At 43.0% G+C, this 14,254-nt stretch overlaps 1 long non-coding RNA gene across 2 annotated transcripts in view; it reads left to right on the top strand.

Annotated features, from left to right (window-relative positions):
- Nucleotides 1–2,925: 2,925 nt before the first annotated feature.
- The window catches only part of LOC123782836 (uncharacterized), a 183,236-nt gene continuing 171,907 nt past the window's right edge, over nucleotides 2,926–14,254 (top strand). For both annotated transcript variants that reach the window (XR_015724787.1, XR_006777045.2), the window contains exon 1: nucleotides 2,926–8,814. This is a non-coding gene — a long non-coding RNA (uncharacterized LOC123782836). The remainder of the gene's footprint in view (nucleotides 8,815–14,254) is intronic.

Below are 14,254 nucleotides of genomic sequence, written 5' to 3'. Positions count from 1 at the left end.
AAAGACGATGCCGTTCAGATGTGGGTCTTAGGTGAACACACAGATTCAGAAGGGCAAGAAATGGTCTTTGGTTATAATGAGAAAAGAAGACATCCTGTGTGTCTGGAGTTGGAGACAACTCCCCAAGAACATGGTCAAGTTACATAAAAAAAAAAAAAACACCCAAAATAAAAAATGAAAACTAACCCACTGGTTGCCTGACAAAGAAGATATGAAGGGGGCAAATAAGCATATGAAAACACATCCTACATCATCAGGAAATGCAAATTAAAAGAACAATGAGATACCACTATACACCTTTTACAATGGCCACAATCCAGAACACTCACAACACCAAATGCTGGTGAGTATGTTTAGCAACGGGAACTCTCATACATTGCGGATGGGAATGCAAAATGGCACAACCATTTTGGAAGACAGTTTGGCAGTTTTTTATAAAACTAAACATCCTTTTAAAAAAAAAGATTTATCTATTTTGAGAGAGAGAGGGAGAAAGAGAGCGCACAGTAGGGAGGTGCAGAGGGAGAGTGAGAGAGTGTCCCAAGCAGACTCAGGCTGAGCACAGAGCCCCACGCAGAGCTAAATCCCACGACCCTGAGATCACCACCAGAGCCAAAACCAGGAGTCGGGGGCTTAGCCACCTGTGTCACCAAGCCTCCCCCAAACTAAACATACTCTTACCATTTAATCCAGCAATTATAGTCCTTGATACTTGCCCAAAGGAGTTGAAAACTTATGTCCACACAAAAACCTGCATGCTGATGTTTATAGCAGCTTTGTCCCTAATTGCTAAAATGTGGCAGCAGCCAAGATGTCTTTCGTTAGGTGAATGAATAGATAAATTGTGGTATATCCAGACAATGAAATGTCATTCAGTGTTAAAAAAAAAAAAAAAAGAAAAGAAAAGGAAAAAGAAAAGAAAAAAAAGAGCTATCGAGCCTAAAAAGACATGGAGGAACTTAAATGCATATTACTAAGTGCAAGAAACCAACCTGAAAAGGCCACAAACAGTATGAGTCCAATTATATGACATTCTGGGAAAGACAAAGCTATGGAGTAAAAATATCAGTGGTTGCCAGGGCTTGGGAGGGGGGAGGGAGGGATGAATAGGTAGAACATAGAGGATTTTTAAGGCAGTGAAAGCACTTTGTATGATACTGTAATGGTATGGATACATGTCATTAGATATTTGTCTAAACCCATAGAATGTACAACACCAAGAGTGACTCCTAATTAAACTATGGACTTTGGGCGATTATGATGTGTTAATGTAAGTTCATAGATTGTAGCAACTGTACCAATCAGGTGGAAAATGTTAATAATGAGGAAGGCTGTGCATGTGTTGGGGACAGAGGATATATAGCAAATCTCTTTACCTTCCCCTCAGTTTAGCCATGAACCTAAAACTGCTCTTAAAAAATTGTCTTAAAAAAAGGCAGTTGCTGGACTGCTATGCAGAAGACAAGGATAGGATTTGAGGAAGAAACAAGAGCCTGAAGTCTGGAAACGGGAGGCTGGGGTGGCATGGGTGGGCAAGCATGCGGGCCCAAGGTTAAGGAAGTCCAAAACTTGGGAGAACAGAAATGTGCCCGGGGCTTTGAAGCTTTTTGTTGTGGGATCTGTGATGTAAATCTTCTCTTCTCTGTCTTCCAGGATAGCCTAGGGTTCATCCATCTAGTTTACAAATTCTTTTGTTTGTTTGGACTTTTTAGGGAAACTCAAAATTTGCTGAATTCTACCAGTTGGTTGTCGTAGGTGAAAACTGGGAGTTTTATAAGACGTTGGAGTCAGAGAAAGATGAAGCAGTTGGCTCTGGTTTATAGTAAGAAACACATGCTAGATGTCCCCGGAGGATGCCAGCTAGGGGATGCTGGTCTCCTAAGGTCAGGTACTCAGCTGAGCTCACATGTCCTAGTTTGAGGTTGGTCCAGTTGGCTCCAGTAAAGCAAGGGCACTCCTCCCCCCCATAAACCGTCTGTACGTGGTGGTAATATTTCTTTTTCTTTTTTTCCATTATTATTATTATTATTATTATTATTATTATTATTATTATTATTATTTATTTATTTAAATTCAATTAGCCAAGATATTGTACATCATTAGTTTTTGGTGTAGTGTTCAGTGATTCATCAGTTGTGTATAACACCCAGCGCTCATCACATCACTTGGCCTCCTTAATGCCCATCACCCAGTTATCCCATCCCCCCTCCCACCTCCCTTCAGAAACCCTCAGTTTGTTTCCCAGAGTTAAGAGTCTCTTATGGTTTGTCTCCCTCTCTGATTTCTTTTTTTTTTTTTTTTTAAGATTTTATTTATTTATTCGACAGAGATAGAGACAGCCAGCGAGAGAGGGAACACAAGCAGGGGGAGTGGGAGAGGAAGAAGCAGGCTCATAGCAGAAGAGCCCAATGTGGGGCTCGATCCCATAACACTGGGATCACGCCCTGAGCCGAAGGCAGACGCCCAACCGCTGTGCCACCCAGGCGCCCCTCCCTCTCTGATTTCTGCCCATTCAGTTTTCCCTCCCTTCCTTTATGATCCTCTGCACTATTTCTTATATTCCACAAATGAGTGAAACCATATGATAATTGTCTTTCTTTGATTGACTTATTTCACTTAGCATAATACCCTCTAGTTCCACCCATGTCAATGTAAATGGTAGGTATTCATTCTTTCTGATGGCTGAATAATATTTCATGGTATGTGTATGTATGTGTGTGTGTATTATATATATAAATAATATAAATATATATAATATAAATAAATATAAAAGATCTATATCTATCTATCTATATATATATGCACACACATCTTCTTTATCCATTCATCTGTTGAAAGACATCTCAACTCCTTCCACAGTTTGCCTATTGTGGACATGGCTGCTATGAACATTGGGGTGCAGGTGCCTCTTCTGTTCACTACATCTGTATCTTTGGTGTAAATACCCAGTATTGCAGTTGCTGGGTCATAGGGTAGCTCTATTTTTAACTTCTTGAGGAACCTCCATACTGTTTTCCAGAGTGGCTATACCAGCTTGCATTCCCACCAACAGTGTTAAGAGGGTTCCCCTTTCTCCACATCCTCGCCAACATTTCTTCTTCCCTACCTTGCTAATTTTTGCCATTCTAACTGGTGTAAGGTGGTATCTCAGTGTAGTTTTGATTTATATTTCTCTGAGGACAAGTGATGTTGAACATTTTTTCATGTGTCTGTTGGCCCTTTGTGTGTCTTTTTTTGAAAATTGTCTGTTCATGTCTTCTGCCCATTTCTTAACTGGATTATTTATTTTTTGGGTGTTGAGTTTGATTAAGTTTTTTTATCAATCTTGGATATCAGTCCTTTATCTTTTATGCCATTTGCAAATATCTTCTTCCATTCTGTAGGTTACCTTTTAGTTTTGTTGACTGTTTTCCTTGCTGTGCAGAAGCTTTTTATCTTGATGAAGTCCTAATAGTTCATTTTCGCTTTTGTTTCTCTTGCCTTTAGAGACATGTCTTGAAAGAAGTTGCTGTGGCCAATGTTGAAGAGGTTTCTGCCTATGTTCTCCAGGATTTTGATGGATTCCTGTCTCCCATTTAGGTCTTTCATCCATTTTGAATTTATCTTTGTGTATGGTGTAAGAGAATAGTCCAGTTTCATTCTTCGGCATGTGACTGTCCAATTTTCCCAGCACCATTTATTGAAGAGACTCTTTTTTCCATTGGATATTCTTTCCTGCTTTGTCAAAGATTAGTTGACCATAGAATTGAGCATCCATTTCTAGGCTCTCTATTCTGTTCCATTGATCTATGTGTCCTTTTTTTGTGCCAGTACCATGCTGTCTTGATGATCACAGTTTTATAATATAGCTTGAAGTCAGGAACTGTGAGGTCCCCAGCTTTGGTTTTCTTTTTCAACATTCCTCTGGTGATTTGGGGTCTTTTCTGGTTCCATACAAATTTTAGGATTGTTTGTTCCAGCTCTGTGAAAAATGTCGATGGTATTTTGATAGGGATGGCATGAATGTGTAGATTGCTCTGGGCAGCATTGGCATTTCACAATGTTTATTCTTCCAATCCATGAGCATGGAATGTCTTCCTCAAATTCTTTAACAAGTGTTCTGTAGTTTCTAGAGTACAGATCCTTTACCTCTTTGGTTGGGTTTATTCCAAGGTATCTTATGGTTTTTGGTGCAATTGTAAATGGGATCGATTCCTTACTTTCTCTTTCTTCAGTCACATTGTTAGTGTATAGAAATGCAACTGATTTCTGTGCATTGACTCCATTATAGGGTCTTTGGAAAGTCTCTATTGGTATGAGGTCTGACTTGACATGCATAGCTCTTTATTCTCAGGAAAGTTACTTAACCTTTGTGATTGCTTGCCTTGGTTGTGTAAAACTGGGATATAAATAGGCCTCCTTCACACAGTTGTTGTCCAGATCAGTTGTAGCATACACAGTATACTTAATACTGTGCCCAGCACATAGTAGGTACTCAATAAAGAGTAGCTTTGAAGATAACGATGATGACGATGTTGATGGTGATGATGATAATGGTGCTGATGGTGATGATGGTAATGAAAGAGGAGGATGAGGATGAAGAAGTCATGAAGGAGGAAGGGAATGATGATGATGATGATGATGATGATGATGATATGATGATATGTTGTTGTTGCCACTAGAAGGCAGTATGGTACAGAGTAAATAGATATTGGATGAATGATTCTCATCAGTCAATGGCCTTTTACTGCATGAAGCTTTCCCTAGTTAGGTTTAGGGCTTCTGGGCAAGTACGGTAGGGGAGTGACTTTGTATCCCTCTCAGCTTCTGGCTGAGCCATGGAGGTGTTAGTAAACAGCTGTAATTGGGTGATCCATGGAAGGAAAGTATGCTAGACTCACTCTCAGTTCGTTCTCCATCTGCAGAGGTCTATTGGTGGTCATCTTCCTGGTCAGTCAGAAACAAAGGCACCTATCCTCAGCAGGGTCATGTTTGTATAACTCACATTCTCTTGGTGATCCTTAGTTCTTCTTTTTTTTATTTTTAAGATTTTATTTATTTATTGAGAGAGAGAATGCACACAATTAGGGGAAGGGGCAGAGGGAGAGGGAAAAGCAGACTCCTTCCTGAGCAGGGAGCCTGATACGGGGCTCAATCCCAGGATCCTGAGATCACTGTGGTCCTTACTTCTCACTCATTGTCACCTTCAGTCTCTTTCTGTGTGTGTGGCCATTCATGTCTGTCTTTTTCTGTCTTTTATTTTCTTCTTCTCTTTCTTCTTCTTCCGCTTAATCCCTCTGTCTGATCCCTCTATATCTCCCTCATTTTCCCTTACTATTTCTTTCTTCTTTTCCTTTCTTCCCATATTTTTTCCCACCTCCACCTTCTTTCCCTCCACTGTGAGAGGACAGCAACAAAGGGGTCAGGGCTGGGTGCCCAAGTGACTGGTCGCTGTCTGGAGCTGCTATAGAGGGTAGGAAGCCCCACCTATTCTGGGGGTGGGACAGCAGACTGCTACTCTTTCTCTCCTCTCCATCCCTACCATAAGCATGCTGCTGCCAGGGTCCCAAGATCCTGGGAAACTATAGGGAGATTTAGAGAGTGGAGGAGTGTTATTAATTTTCCTCCCAGTTCTAGCTCAGGGGATTCGAAAAAAAGCATCTAAGGTTGGGTGGCTCAGAGTAATAGACCTTCATAGGGAGAAACTTTAGGGTAAAGAACACAGTCTGGGCTCTGGAATTTTTGGCTTCTAGTCCTAAGCCTTCCACATACTTATCTGTGCATTTTTTGGTAAGTTGCTTCCTCTGTCTGGGCTGCAGTTCTCTCATCTGGGAAATAGAGGGTTTAAACCGCCTTCCAAGGCAACTCTGCCTCTAGGCCCCCAACAATTTGAGAAGTATATTGAGAAGTAAAATTCTATGTTACCACTCATACCTAACACTTTACCACAATCCAGTACTGATCTTAGGACAACTGTGGCCTCATGTCTTGTCTCAATGCTCATGTGGAAACCAGCTCAATATATTGAAGTACCATTTTGGTGTGGACATTTGTCCTTTGAGTTCTGGCCAGCACATGCACATACTTTTCCTGCAAATAAACCTTCAGATTGTTCTACTGGAAGATTATGACATGAACAAGGTCAATGTGCAGTTTGTAAATTTATTTCAGGACCCTACCCATTTCTAGTCACTGTTGGGCACTCCATTGCTCCATTTGCATGCACTTGGCACAGATAGAGTGGGGAAGAGCCTCCTTTCTGTCCAAACATCCCTATGTTTTTGGAGTGATTGATTCTTTCTCAGTCTTATGATGTGGCTCTAATGAGGGATGTCTGTCCTAATTTTCCCACCTCCCTACACCCAGGGCTGGGCATGTGACACAGAGACCAGCCAATGTCCTTCTGGAAATGGCTTTTTTGCTTTGGTATGGATGTGGAACTGCTGGCATTTATGTCCCCTGCCCCATGTAGAAATCAGTTCTGTAAAGGAGAGAACAGAGCCAGTGCTCTGAGAGAAGCAGAGATAAGGGATGGGTGAAAGGGATCCTGGTGGCATTTGAGTTCTTGGTTCTGTATCTCAGGCTGAAATGATCCAGATTTCTGTCTCCCCAAAGCTTGGTTATTGAAACCTTCTTTAAATTCAGCTTGGCAAACCACCAAGTGCCTCCAATAAACTTCCCTTTTTGCTTAAGCCAGTGTGGGATGGTCTCTCTCACGTATATTCTGATAGAGTGGGACAGCAGTGAAGGTGGTTGTATTAGGGCTGTCCAGAGAGATAGAACCAATAGGAGGTTAATTTCAATAAATGAAATTTATTGTAAGGAATTGGCTCAGGTGATTATGGTGGCCGAGATGTCACATGATCTGCCATTTCCTAGCTGGGGAACCAGGAATGCCAGTGTGTGGTTTGAATGCTTAAGAGCCAGAGGGCTGGTGGTGTGGATTCCAGTCTGGTGTAAGGCCTGAGAACCAGAAGTGCTGAGGGCAGAAGATCCCTGTCCCAGCTCATGTAGTTAGGCAGAGAGAGCATCTAACCTGGTTAGATAATGTCTGTGCACATTGGGGAAGATTATCTGCTCTACTCAGTCCATCAATTCACATGCTAATATCTTCCAGAAATGCCCTCACAGGCACACCAGACATAAAGATATTGGGGCATCCTGTGGCCCTGTCAAGTTGATACATAAATTAACCATCACAGTGGCCCAGAGGCTGGACGGGTTGGCCGCGTCACGTGCTCAGCTGGGGAGCAGGTCTCCACTTCCTCATTGTGTCTCTGCTCTGCCCCCTCCGTGCTGTGTAACCACCTGTGATCTGTTTACCTGCTCTGCACCCCCTGGAAGTTCACTCGGCCTCTGAGCCTCGCCTTCAACCTGACAGTTGAAAAAATTGAACTAAATAATCTCTTGGGATGCTATTCTGGCATGAACATCCTCTTTATAATTCCAGGAGGAAATAAAGGCATTAGAAACTATATTAGAAAGCATTCTCTCCACTTTTTTCTCAAACCTCTGATCTGCCAAAGGCAGCACTGTTCTCCCTGTCTTCTGCTCTGTTTCCCTCCATCTATAACTCTGAGTGAATATTTGAGATTTACCCCCTACCCCAGCTTCACTAGATGACTTCCTCCTGGCTCCGGGGAGTCTTGAGAGGTGGTGTGGCAGAACTGAGGAGAGCAGAAAGGATAGGGACGTGGGGCATGGGAAGGTTGTGGGAATTGTGGAAACAGCAAACTGGCATGCTCTCCTTTGGGCCATAATGTACAGTCCCTGTCTCAAGGGCCAGTTTCATCAGTCTAGGAAACAGAGTCTGGGGCATTAGATGCATGGCTGGGCCCGAGAGATATCCTGCCTTCCACTCATCCACTGAGGGTAACTACAGTGTTATTCCAAATACAAAAGTGTAATTTTATGGCTTAGACTCTGGGTCAGATGGTCGTGGGTTCCAGCACCATCACCTCTTCATACTCTGTTACCTTGAACAAATTATTGAACCTCAGTTTCCTCATCTGTGAAATGGGGGTACTGATACCTTCCTCCCAGTTTTGCTGTGAGAATTCAGTTAAGGCACAGGGTCTGGTATGTGGTCAATGCTTAGCAAAACCCACATCAATACTTGTGTTAATCAGTTACATTTTGGAGCATGGTATTTAAAAAAATGGATGGATCAGTCTGAATTCTGGTTTTGACCTAAGTTGCAAATTCTGACTGTATTTCATAGATATGGCAAGCCTTCTCTGACCACTAAACTGACCTAAAGAGGATGTTTGTGTATAACAAAGGCAAAACTACCCTTATATTTTAATTTCACTTACATATTTTTGGAGCACTTTTTATTATGGAGCTCCTTTATAGTTTTAATGCAGGCCATTCAGTTGTTTTGAAGTTTTATGTTTTTTGTTTTTTTTAGTATTAGGCCCACCCTCCAGAGAGAGGCATTTTGATACTTACCAATACACTTTTTGGGAGACAACTTTCCCCAAATTTTTTCATAAATATTTTAAATAATTGCTGTTGAAAACGGCTCACAGTATCCAAAAGAGTATATTCAAAGCACTCACTTTCTACGGTATCTGACAGGAAAACTGCCTGCCTGTTGGAACAAACAGAATAAGCTTGTCAATGATTTCTATGGAATTTTTCTATTATTTCCTTTCTACATAAAATCCTATAAAACAACTTTTTTTCTTTTTCTTTTTTCTTTTTGTACAGTGACTTAAAAAAAGAAAAAAAAGGTTTGAGTGGATACAGCTATCTTACTGAATAAGAAATAATTTTTCTACTCTCCAATGACTTCTGTTCTGCTGCTCTCCTCTGGTGTTGGGAAACAGGGAGGTAAAATACTCTTTATTTCAACTTATTGTGGTAATTTAGATAATGACAACAATTATAAGACAGGAAAGAGTTTATAAAGCAACCCTCTCCTAACTTCTAAAGAAGAGATCAAAGAGAGTGAAGGAGGAAGGAGACAAATTATTACTCAAGCCCTATGGTGAGTGCTTCATAGCAGCCTTCATCTAATTGAGTCCTAGAAATCCTACCAAAAAAATCCCTGCAAATGAACATGTGCCCAAACACTACCGTCAGAATCACAGGAAAATGCATGCACATAAATGTATGCACACCTATACCTCTGTTTAAATTACATGTGAGAGGGAAGGCCAAGAACCATGCTCAAGGGTCCCGTGTAGGAGGTCCCACATGGATAGTTACGTGGGCCTCTTCTAAGATCACAGCTCTCCTTGGAGACTCTGGGGAATGAGGCTGTAAACAGCTCTAGTCAGGCTCACAGGGAGGTAACCAGCCACCCTCTCCATATTGTTGGCCACAGAAAAATTGGGATGGGAAAGGAGCTATGTGACAGCTATGTGACAGCACTTGAAGGACTGGTATTAAGTTGTAAGTGGTGGGGGTGGTATGAATGGGCAAGGAGGCTGGCAGTTGCCTGAGACTCCTCCTGTGGGCTGAGCTGTTATGGCATGGCCTTCCTAGGATGGGCCTCTCTCAGGAGTGCAGTGAGCATCTCTGGGCACTGTGCTGTGATCCTGGGGCTGTCCAGCTTCCCTTAGCACAGGGGTATCTGTGGTCCCCTGGACTACAAGCAGCTCATGGGAGATGACCTGGTTTCTCCTTTGGGGTATAAATGATGCGTGGGAACTCACAGCCAACAGGTGGGGCTCTGCAGGCCTCTGCCAGCTTTCTGGAGGAAGGCCCATAACTTCAGGAGACAAGGAAAAGAGGGAGATAGAAGGAGTCAGAAAGATTTGAAGCCAGAGCAAGGGCAAGTGACAGGGATAGGGACAGCATGGGAAAGGATGAGAAAGGGAGAGATGGCAAGATGGAAAGGGAGAAAAAGAAAGAGAATCAGAGTAAAGGGAAGGAGACAGAAATATAGAGAACTGAGAGAAAGGCAGAGAAGTAGTACAAGAAATTAGAGAGAGGTCTGGGAACTCACTTTGGGATGTCTCAGCTACCCATGATGGTCATGTCTGTGCCCCTCCCCAGCATATGCCCACCAGCATATGACATATGTGGTCTTTCCTCAAACTTTCTGAGGTTGGCTCCAGTTCCAGGAGGAGCTGGAATACAGTCTATGACTTAGAGACTCATGACTGAGACTGAGAACCCATTCAAGCACATAAGTAGCCCTAGTAAGAGGCCTTGTCTGCCCGAGGCTGAGCCCTGCAGGCTAGCAGAACAGAAGTATTTAGTGCATCAGAATAAGGGTGAGTGGGAACAAGGATGCTGCCCCATTGGTAAGGCTGGTCTCCAGTAAGACTTGGGAAAGGATCTAAGACCCAAAGATCTGATAGTGACATCTCGATCAACCTGGTTCACTGGGAGAGGTAGGTTCCAAGGGTTCCAGGCATTATGGCTCAAACACAAACGAGATGGCAGGTGGCCAGAGAGTGAGGGACAGGAGAGAGTTCTCAGGGGGATGTCCCTGCTTGGTGTGATCACCCTTGCTCAAAAAGGGCCACCTCCCTCCAGTCTTCAACCCCCTACCCTGCTGTAGCTTTCTCCAAGCAGCTCTCTCCCAATCCGTAAATGAAAGAGCTGCAGTTTGAGCCCAGGTCTGTCTGAGGCCAAAGCTCATAAACTCTTTGTTGGACAGGGAAGTGCCCTGCGGCAGTGAAATCTGGAAATAGGGAGATGGACACTAGGGAGAATGAGGCTCATGGTCACCTCTGCAATCGTGCCTTGTGCCAGATGGATGATGCAAGTGGAGACAGTGTGTACTCAGCCCTGAGACAATGGGGACAAGAGGAGGGAAGTGCCACGGGAACCATAATCAAAGGTTTCAGTGCATGCAAGTCCATAAACCACAAGGAGACTGTAAGAGCATGCCCTCAGCCTTTCTCAAGGATGGAGGCACATCATCGTTGAATTCAGTTCATCACCGCTTTCATTCAGGGCCCCTGCTCCTGACGCCACTGCACCCCAAGGCCTGGCTCCACTACCTGCCAGGAGCAACTCTCAGAAGCCGGCATTTCTGCTGCTGCCTTCATAGGCATTGGGGGGCTTCATCCTGCAGATCCAGTCACAACTAAAATTACCTTTCAGAGCACCAGGCATCTGTTTCCACGGAAACATGTGCTCCGGGGGGTGGCAGGGTGGGGACTGAGAAGAGCCAGTAGGTACCGTAGGCTTGGAAAGAACCTTGTGAATACTTCTCAGTTTATTCAGCCCGCGCCCCCGATTCACATTATAAATTAAACACCTCATCATGCAGTAGTGGTTCTAACTGGGAGTCATTACGAACAGCTCCAGCAGCCTGGAGCCCAATCAAGACCAACAGTGATAAAAGCTGTCTTCCCTAGGAAGATTCTGTGAGTGAGCCAGCATTACTTTACCTTTTCAGTTAAGTGACATGGCAAACTGTTCATGAGGCAGCCAGGAGCTGTCCTTGGTAAGGTTATCTTGTCAGCAGACATCCAGGCGTGACTGGGGGGAAAATACCCTGTGCTTTGGTTTCAAACAGACCTGCTTTCTACTCCCATCTCAGCCATTTAGGGTCTGAGTGCCCCCAAAGATGTTGCCTTAGGATCTCAGTTTCCTTATTTTTTTAAAGATGTGTTTTTATTCATTGGGGGGGAGGGGCAGAGGGAGAGAGAGAATCTCAGGCAGACTGCCTGCAGAGCAGAGCCCAACACGGGGCTCCATCCCAAGACTGAGCCAAAACTAAGAGTTGGACACTCAACCAACTGAGCCATCCAGGCGCCCCTCAGTTTCCTTGTTTTTAAAGTAGGTTCTGGAGCAGCCCACCATACTACATGGCATTTAGTATTATTTGCACTTCCTTTGATATCTGGCTTGCTGAGATTCTCTGAGCTTTGACACAGGTTTACTTTTAGAAAGGCATTGGACAGATCACTATAAAATAATCAGAATATTTTTCTGAAATGACTGAGACCCAACTTGAATTAGCTTTCTTACTGAGAGTCTCTAGGAAAATCCATTGTGGAATCTCCAAGAAAATGACATTTTGTAGTAAAACTTATTTTTTGGGTCACAGTTTGTTCCTTAACATGATTGCGTCCTGGAAGCCTTAAAGAAATTCAGAGGCAACGTGACACAATACAGCAATGGCAATGTTCTGTGTGCAGAGTGGCACAGGGTGACTTCCCGAGCTTAGGTATGATGTGGCATTCACTGAGAGACCCTCAGGGTATTGTTTATATAATTGTGGGAAGGGCAGAAGTACAATGGGTCCCCAAGCCAACTGGAACCAGAGACTTGCATGTTGCTAGGGCCCTCTACTCTGTCTGTCCCTGAACTTATTTCTTTATTCTCTCCTACTAAAAACTGGCTCTGTCCAGATCATGAGAAAATCAGTTGCTTATAGCACCCAATCTCCTGCCATTGTCTTGGTGACCTATACCTCTCAGTTCCAGTTTGAAAATTTGGAAAGAAAATGACTAATGACTAGTGGTTCACCCCTGGACCACTGCATTATGACCAAGGCATCAGGGTCATATATCTGGCACAGATGTAAACACAAGGGTCCTAAACATGTATATATAAGCCATTTCCCATAGAAGGGAGATTTTTGACTTAAGTAGTAATCCAGTTGGTTCCAGACCTTCACTAGGCATTCCCATTCTTATATTTTGCTGACACTCGATGTAAAGGGAATCCAAATATAAGACAGAAGTTTCGGCCAGGTCCTTAGAGAAGGCATCCAGAAAGATCTTGTGAGGCATGTCCTAAACTGTACATATTCCAGGAGAAGCTGGTTATTTTCTTCTAACTTTTGCTCACTTCCACATCATCAAATGATTACTCCTTTTGGTTAGGAAATAGTTAGATGGGATCCCTGGCATTTTCTGTCCAGGTACACATCCTCCTTGGAGAATCTGTCTGACTCATGACTTGGAATGGGGAGCTGTACAGATCATGTAATCTCATTATAGCAGCAGACTGCTTGGATGAGGGGTAGACCCTAGAACGGAGCTCAGCCAGACAGAATCTTGCTTCAGGTATGTTAGCTAAGGTTATTTTGGTCCATAATAGAACCAAAGCAAGCTGGATTAAATGTCCCCTTTTACTCTCACACTAAAGAACTGTTGCATAACAGGGATTTGAGGAAGTAGCATCTGGAGTTTGTGGTCATTTTCTGTAGAACAGGGTCTTTTTACCCTTTATAACCATGACCCACAGGAAGAACTACATTTTATGTTTTCCCTAGAAAGTGCACATATAAAATTGAAACAAAAGTTTCATGAAATAATATTTATCCTTACTATGTTCAATGCACTATAATATTTTCTTATATCATATATTTATTCTATTTAGTTTTTTTAATGAAAAGTGCTAGTCATCACTCACTAATTTTTTTTAAGATCTAATGAAAAATAATGTGTTCCACAATGTGAAAAACACTCCTAGTCTAAAGTGTCTAAAGTGCTTCCTTTGATATCATTCTGTGTCAGCTTCCAATCCTTGATCTTAATTTACATTCCAAAATTCTCAAGAAAGAGAACATGTTTAGTTATTTTGGGGTCTTGGGCCTTCCCTTGTCCTAATCAGCAATGGCTGTATTCTAAACATGGATGCTGATGCCCAAGTTTGTAGATCATACATGTTCAAACTCTGGACAGACACTTCAGATAGTTTCTAGTCCACACAGACACTGGGCATTGAGACAGAGAGCTAAGCTGGTCAGATAGTAATGGGGACCATAGCTGTAAGGTCAGGTATAGCTGGGGCTAGAGTTGGAGTCCTGGCAATCCAGGTGACACACATGCAGGAGGACTGCATGGAGGAGCAGAGATGTTCAACAAAGAGGAAGAGAACAGAAGGCAACCACATGACTTTGCAGGCTATGCTGCGGGCCAAGCGGTACTTACCTGAGTTGAACTCAGATTTCCCTGTTGAAGTGGGAAGCCACTGCGGATGTTGGATCCTGACCATCTTTCTTAATGCTCGATATTCTCAATGCTTGTAGAATTTTGAATTATGTCATAGACAGTAGGGGAAGCTTGAAATGTTTCTGTTATAAAAGTCAGGTGGAAAATTCTCCATTTTTAACCAATATCTTTCCCCTAAAGTTGGCATTAGGGACTTTGTGTCTGAGAGATAGAGCATAGGAACGCACAGCTCTGTCATGACCTTGGATCACTGGGGTTCAGACTCACTCCTCCTATTGCTATATCTGTACCCAGAAGTGGTGACCAAGTATGGCCAGAAGACAATCAGGTTTCCATAGCATCAGGATCCCCTGGAGTGAACAAAACAAAATGCTCCAAATAATTTTAGTGCCGGTGCTGAGGGC

Source organism: Ursus americanus, chromosome 6 (genome assembly GCF_024610735.1).
Source record: "Ursus americanus isolate L20-20 chromosome 6, mUrsAme1.1.p, whole genome shotgun sequence".
Classification (NCBI taxonomy): Eukaryota; Metazoa; Chordata; class Mammalia; order Carnivora; family Ursidae; genus Ursus; species Ursus americanus.
This window is presented reverse-complemented; position numbering and strand designations above follow the sequence as displayed.